Source organism: Salvelinus alpinus, chromosome 6, assembly GCF_045679555.1.
Source record: "Salvelinus alpinus chromosome 6, SLU_Salpinus.1, whole genome shotgun sequence".
NCBI classification, from domain to species: Eukaryota; Metazoa; Chordata; class Actinopteri; order Salmoniformes; family Salmonidae; genus Salvelinus; species Salvelinus alpinus.
In genome coordinates this window covers 48,455,509-48,463,181 of record NC_092091.1, presented here as the reverse complement: position 1 = coordinate 48,463,181, position 7,673 = coordinate 48,455,509, and positions in this window count along the sequence as shown.

The window sequence follows — 7,673 nt, the reverse complement described above, 5'->3', positions numbered from 1 at the left end:
CGGCACGGCCTAGAGATAATGGTCATGCCATTGTCGGCTTTGTGTATCTTTAAGCACCGTACTTTTTCACTCCATCCCTGCTGTGTGTGTGTGTGAGAGCTTTTCTTTGACATCTGTTTAGAGAAATGACTGATTTACAGTTCATGAGGGTTACCTAATCACACAAATGAAGTTTTGAAAAGTTCTGACCTTTTATCCCTTCGAAACAGCACCCATGACACCATTTTAAGGCACTTCCGGTTGGCACAGGAAGCTATAGGTAAACACATATCTTGATAGGGGTATGCTGTTACAGAATCTTGAGTTTGAAGTCTATACGTTAAGAATTGACTGATCTACATAGGGTTGAATGCAGTGATTTTCAAAATTGCAAGTCATGTATATCAGGACACATTTTAGGGTGGTTTTAACCACTTCCGGTTGGTCCAGGTAGCTTAAAATCAACACAGGTAGACCTCATAGAGGCCCGATGGATTGTTATCAAAGACAGGTTCATAAGACCTTCATTACCCACATAGGCTTCAGGTTGAATTTAGAGGAGCAGTCAATGTATTCCTATGGGGCGAAATGTCATTGTAAACTGTTTGATGTAAACACCTTCTTTTAACTGTTAAGGGTTAATGCCACAAGGTCAAGGTTAGGCTTGCACAGATCGGGAGGACCTTAAGAACATTCCTGAGGTCAAATTGGGTTTCTAACCTTAACGGTTCTCTCGCTGTCTCCCAAAAGCAAATAAAACTGACATTGAGGTCAAAGGGTCATTTGGGACCATCTTCTTGTAACGGTCGCTGCGCCCAGACCGAGCGAGCTACGGTCAAGCGGGGCATTCATGGAAGGCGCTGTGAACTTTGGGCCTGCTCTGAAATATTTGACAGTTGGCTTCTAAAGGAGTTGGAAAAAGTGAGTTTGGAGTCAGATGGTATCAGTTTGGTGTCTGAAAAGATGTAATTGACTGATGGACACTTGCTAGTTGACTTTTGTTGACACTTGCTAGTTGACTTGCTAGCTGACTTTTGTCCATTTGCAATATGTTTCAACAGGGAGGTACCATGAGGAAAAAGCGGCATGATGAAATTTCACGAAACGAGCGATGGAGAGGAACCACTATCACTGCCCGGCCATCCTGAGGTCATCAGGACGTTGACTTTTGTATTTCTAAAGTATTTAAAGAATGCACGTTACATTTGCAATATGATTCAACATCACATCATATTGCAAATATAACGGGCATTTGCAATATGATGTGATGTTGAATCATATTGCAAATCTAACGGGCATTCTTTAAATACTTTACAAATGCAAAAGTCAACGGTCTGATGACCTCAGGATGGCCGGGCAGTGATAGTGGTTCCTCTCCATCGCTCGTTTCGTGAAATTTCATCGTGTCGCTTTTTCCTCATGGTACCTCCCCGTTGAAACATATTGCAAATGTACAAAAGTCAACGAGCAAGTCAGTGTCCATCAGTCAAATAGATATTTTCAGACACCAAACTGATACCATCTGACTCCAAACTCACTTTTTCCAACTCCTTTAGATGCCAACTATAACATATTTCAGAGCAGGCCCAAAATTCACAGCGCCTTCTATTTAAACCATAATAAAACAAATAATACGTAGTTATGTTCTAGCTGCGGGTCCAGTTCACCCATTATGTTTAGCCCTATGTGAGGCGACCTCGAATCCCAAGTTTCGGCTCGATAGGTCATTCGGTGCCCGAGCAAAACCCTAATTGGTGCTGAAATTCCACTTTTTTCATTGCCTTGCTACGGGGTCCTTGAATGAGCAATCAAACAGGCTTGTTGGGGTCTGTCTCTATGGGCCGAGCCGGTTTCAATGCACCTAGTCTTGAGACTCTGGGACTTTTCTAAATGTCGTCCGTTTCGTTGAGGTCAAAATGAATTGAAAACATGGCAAATACACGAGGCTTTTTATCAATCCGAGAACCTTCTAGAGCCACATAATTCACTGTGCACAATCGACCTGAGGTCTAGAACAGGTTTGTAAATTTTCAGAACTCTAGGTCTGACGGTTCTTTAAAAGTTGGAACAAAAGTAACTACTACAGGCACTGTCTGCCTCTTAGCCCCTCAGTGTGTCCCTCCATCATTTCTGTGTCGGTGTGTTTTTTTATTTTTTTTTAATCTGATGGGATGAAGGACTGATTTACAGTTCATGAGGGTTGTCTATTCACATATATGAAGTTTTGGAAAGATTTGACATTTTTAACCCTTCGAAACAGCCCATTTGACACCAGTTATGGCACTTCCGGGTGTCACAGGAAGCTATAAATAAACACATACACTCACTGGAGTATGCTGTTACAGAATCCTGAGTTTTAAGTCTGTATGTTAAAAATTGACTGATTTACATAGGGCTGAATGCACTATTTCTCTCAAACTGCAGGTTGGCTATGGCAAACACTTTTAGGGTGATTTAACTACTTCCGGTTGCTCCAGGAAGCTTAGAATCGACACAGGTAGACCTCATGGTGGCCTGATGGACTGATATCAAAGACAGGTTCATAAGACATTCATAACCCACATAGGCTTCAGGTTGAATTGAGAGGTGCAGTCAATGTATTCCTATGGGGCAACATGTCATTGTAAATTGTTTGATGTAAACACCTTCTTTTAACTGGTAAGGGTTAATGCCACAAGGTCAAGGTTAGGCTTGCACAGATCGGGAGGACCTTAAGAACATTCCTGAGGTGAAATTGTGTTTCTAACCTTAACGGTTCTCTCTCTGTCTCCCAAAAGCAAATAAAATTGACATTGAGGTCAAAAGGTCATTTGTGTCCGTCTTCTTGTAACGGTCGCTGCGCTCAGACCGAACGAGCTACGGTCAAGCGGGGCATCTCGTTGAACTCGGCACGGCCTGGAGATAATAGTAATACCGTTGCAGGCTTTGTGTGTCTTTAAGCACCGTACTTTTTCACTCCATCCCTGCTGTGTGTGTGTTTGAGAGCTTTTCTTTGACATCTTTTGGGAGAAATGACTGATCTACACTTCATGAGGGTTGTCTAATCACATATATGAAGTTTTGAAAAGTTCTGACCTTTTAACCCTTCAATACTGCATCTATGACACCATCTTAAGGCACTTCTGGTGGTCACAGGAAGCTATAATTAAACACATATCTTGAATGGAGTATGCTGTTACAGAATCCTGAATTTTAAGTCTGTATGTTAAAAATTGACTGATCTACACAGGTTTGAATGCAGTGATTTTCACAATTGCAGGCTATGTAAATCAAAACACTTTTAGGGTGAATTTAATCACTTCCGGTTGCTCCAGGAAGCTTAGAATTGACACAGGTAGACCTCATGGTGGCCTGATGGACTGACATCAAAGACAGGTTCCTAAGACCTTCATAACCCACATAGGCTTCAGGTTGAATTTGGAGGTGCAGTCAATGTATTCCTATGGAGAGATATGTCAATGTAAACTGTGAGATGTAAAAACCTGTTTTCACTGTTAAGGGTTAATGCCACAAGGTCATGGTTAGGCTTGCACAGATCGGGAGGACCTTAAGAACATTCCTGAGGTGAAATTGTGTTTCTAACCTTAACGGTTCTCTCAATTTCAATTCAATTCAAGGGGCTTTATTGGCATGGGAAACATGTGTTAACATTGCCAAAGCAAGTGAGGTAGATAATACACAAAAGTGAAATAAACAATACAAATTAACAGTAAACATTACACATACAGAAGTTTCAAAACAAGAAAGACATTACAAATGTCATATTATATATATACAGTGTTGTAACAATGTACAAATGGTTAAAGCACACAAGTTAAAATAAATAAGCATAAATATGGGTTGTATTTACAATGGTGTTTGTTCTTCACTGGTTGCCCTTTTCTTGTGGCAACAGGTCACAAATCTTGCTGCTGTGATGGCACACTGTGGAATTTCACCCAGTAGATATGGGAGTTTATCAAAATTGGATTTGTTTTCAAATTCTTTCAAATTCAAAATCTGTCTCTCTCTGTCTCCCAAAAGCAAATGAAATTGACATTGAGGTCAAAAGGTCATTTTGCTCTCTCTTCTTGTCACTGTCGCTGTGGCCAGACCGAATGAGCTACGGTCAAGCGGGGCATCTCGTTGAACTCGGCACGGCCTAGAGATAATGGTCATGCCATTGTCGGCTTTGTGTGTCTTTAAGCACCGTACTTTTTCACTCCATCCTTCCTTTTTGTGTGTGTGTGTTTGTGTGAGAGAGCTTTTCTTTGACATCTGTTGGGAAAAATGACTGATTACAGTTCATGAGGGTTGTCTAATCACACAAGTGAAGTTTTGAAAAGATCTGACCTTTATTACCCTTCAAACCTGACCCTGTGCACCATTTTAAGGTACTTCCAGTTGACATAGGAAGCTGAACGTGAACACATACCCTCCTTGGGGTAGGCTCTTATTTAATATTGAGTTTTAAGTCTTTATGTTAAGAACTGACTTATTAACAGAGGGTTAAATGAGTGTGTGTTACTTCATAAAATCACATAAAATCACAGAACTCCCGCTTTAAAAATGTACGTCTGAACACACTGCAACTGGATCTGTGATTTTTTTGAAAAAAAAATTCCTCTTCGTGAACATCACCAAATGGACAATGTACTATTTCTCTTAAATTACGATAGATAAACGGCAGTTTTTTTTTTCCTGACACCGTATGCTTATGTACTTTGACGTGAAGCGGTCAAATTGCACCCTACTTTTCGTTTTTGACCTTTGATCCCAGCAAAATGGCCATAACTCAAAAAGCGCCGAAGCCTCGACGCCATCTTGTTCGGGGCCAACTTCCCTTTACTCCAAACCTACGCTCGCCGAGTTTCGTCTTCGAAATATTTTCCGTTTAGGAGAAAAGGCCGCGCTCGTTTGCCCCGTGTTCGTGCGCCTGCAATATGATTTATTTTCCCCCTTGTGGGAATTTTCGAGAATGCGGAGTGCAAGTCAAAAATTTGTTATTTTTATAAAACAGCGACCGAACGTCCGAAACGATTTCTGAGATGACTTCCCAAAAGAGCTCCCCCCCGCCCTCGGCCCGACGCCGTCCGCGATTTTCCGAGACGAAGTCGGACGTCAGGTAAGGGACCGTACATTTCCAATGGGAGAATCTTCACCGATCATACGGCTCCCGTACTAGATGTCCCTTAATGTATGGAATTCTTGGACCTTACTCACGTCTACAATAATGGGACGGCGTTTGGATGCAGGCAATTTGTTCCGGAGAACCAACAGACGGTTCGAGCTCAGTTATACCTCTGAGGATCTGCGTGAATGTTTCAGAATCTACAAAACATTCGACAATATTAAAGCTCTAATCACTTTATATAATATTGAAATGTTATACGTTAAGAATACAGGCCCTAATGCATGTTTAATATTGCTATAACATACACAATGTTCAAACAATTCCCCACAACAGCCAAATCTAATATACAACATATATATATATATTTATTTCAAGAACTCACCTTCAGAAAGATCCATTAGGAGGTTTTCCAAGATGCTATTTTTAACGGGTCAGTCCGATAACGATTCTTGGGGGTGCTGTAGGGTAGGTTTGTAGCGGAGCTAAAACACTGCTAACAGTGGCCCTGTTGTCAATAGCGTTTGTCCCCCTAACTAGAGAAAGTACGGAATGATTTTACATAGCATAGGGTTGACGTTTTTTTCAGGCTATACCCCAGATATATTTGACTCCTAAGGTATTTGGTTCAAACAAAGGGATTGGTGTGGCTAAACCTTATTACCCTTTTTGATATTCTACAACCTCCGGGAAATAGACCCCCTATGTACGTTTCAAGCCCTGGGGGTGGGAGTTCTAGACAACGCTGGACTGATTGACTTTTTAGACCCTACAGCCTCTGTTTTAGACCCTAAAACCTAAATTATGTTTTGAAAGGCATTTGTGTTTATGATGCGTAAGACACAGACAAACTTTTTGTTGGATGGAGGCATCTGTTTTGTAGGATATTGTAAACCTTGGTTTCAAACGACCCCTGCATAGAGAGAGAGAGAGAGAGAGAGAGAGAGAGAGAGAGAGAGAGAGCCTTGAGCGCAGCCGCATGGGCTTTTTTGAACACACACCCCTCCGCTTTTTCTTTGTTTTGAAACACACATACACATACACTCCAGCACACGCACGCACACACACGCTTGCACATGGCTTTTTCCGAAAGTTTTTTCTCAGGGACAGACTGCGCTAAGAGTGAACAAACTAGAGAGTTCATGACATGGTGAGATTCTGCTTTTAAAACCATCTTTTATTTCATTCAAAATATTTAGTACATACATTTTATAACCGTTCATAATTAAGGTATTTTACGAGGCCTTTCTTACAGATCCAGGGGTCTGGTGTAGCCAACCCCCATTATCCGTGTCCAAGTCACCATCTAAATGCCTGGCTCTCTTGCAAGGTCCATCAAAACTCCGTAAGTTTTCACTCCAGGGGTAGATAATACGTCGGGCCTTTAGGTCCTGGCTATGTCTCAAGGACAGCCGAGGCCAGCGCTTTAACTGTTCACGATTTTGGAAGAGACTGTCCAGCTTATTCATAAGTGTTATGAAAATCGGATAATCCAACCATTTAAAACTAAACACAGGAATAAAAAAGTTTACATCTTTGCATGCTCTGGAAGATACAGGAGAATTGACAGACTTTGTAGCATTAGCACCATCATAAACTTCACAGGCTAAAATTGTCACTTTGTTGTCTGGGCTATAGGCCATTGAAGCGATTCTTAGGGCCTTCAGATCACTGCGGCCGCAGACCTGTTCTTCCAACGCATATCCTGGCACATTTGTACCACTCAGGGACTGTTCAATTTTACAGAGCGCCAGCCTGATCTTTAGCCATTCTCTCATCCCCAGAGCAGGAGAAAAACTCCCAGGTTTTCCCTGATAAAGTGGTTTGGGGCCATTGGCGTTGAATATCTTTACCGTAGAATCCTCCGGCTGGAATATGTAAGAAATATGGCCCTCACTCGTACCCAAAAATCCTTTAAAACATTCTGGAGCTTCACACAGAACTTCCTCAATGCTTTGGTCACTGGGTTCATGACAAGCCGAGCATAACATCCCGAAAATTGGCATAGGTGGCATTTTTGTTTAATATTCAGGGAGTTATCATGTACAGTCTTAAACATGTATTGTTCTGGGGCTTTATAAGGCGTCTGCAAAGCCCAATACCCCCGGACATTCGTGTTTCATAGACAACAACCCCGGAGGGCTATAAGCAATAAAATAGGGGGGGCCTTACTCTTTGAAATGACATCAAACAGCATGACAAATTCAAAAACATCATAAAACTATTTTCACACTCTAAGCCGTGAGAAACAGGATGACCAAACATATGGTCACTTCCTAAACCACGCCCCCCAAACCAACAGGAGGTCCGGACAGGAAGCCCAAATATGGGCATGCACACTTCAGCAGGACATAGGGTCATAAATCAACATTTTGACGCGTGACATCTACTTTATTCTCTCTCTGATTGTGATGACAACAAAAAAATATTGGTCTAAGCTATTGTATTTGTTGTAGATGCAGTGCAATGGAAATGGTATACTGAACAGTCATAGCACTGATGTCTTCTTTTTTTTAATATATTTTTTTATTTCATAATTCACCATGAAAAGTGATTGCCATTAAATTTCTCTTATTAGAGGGCT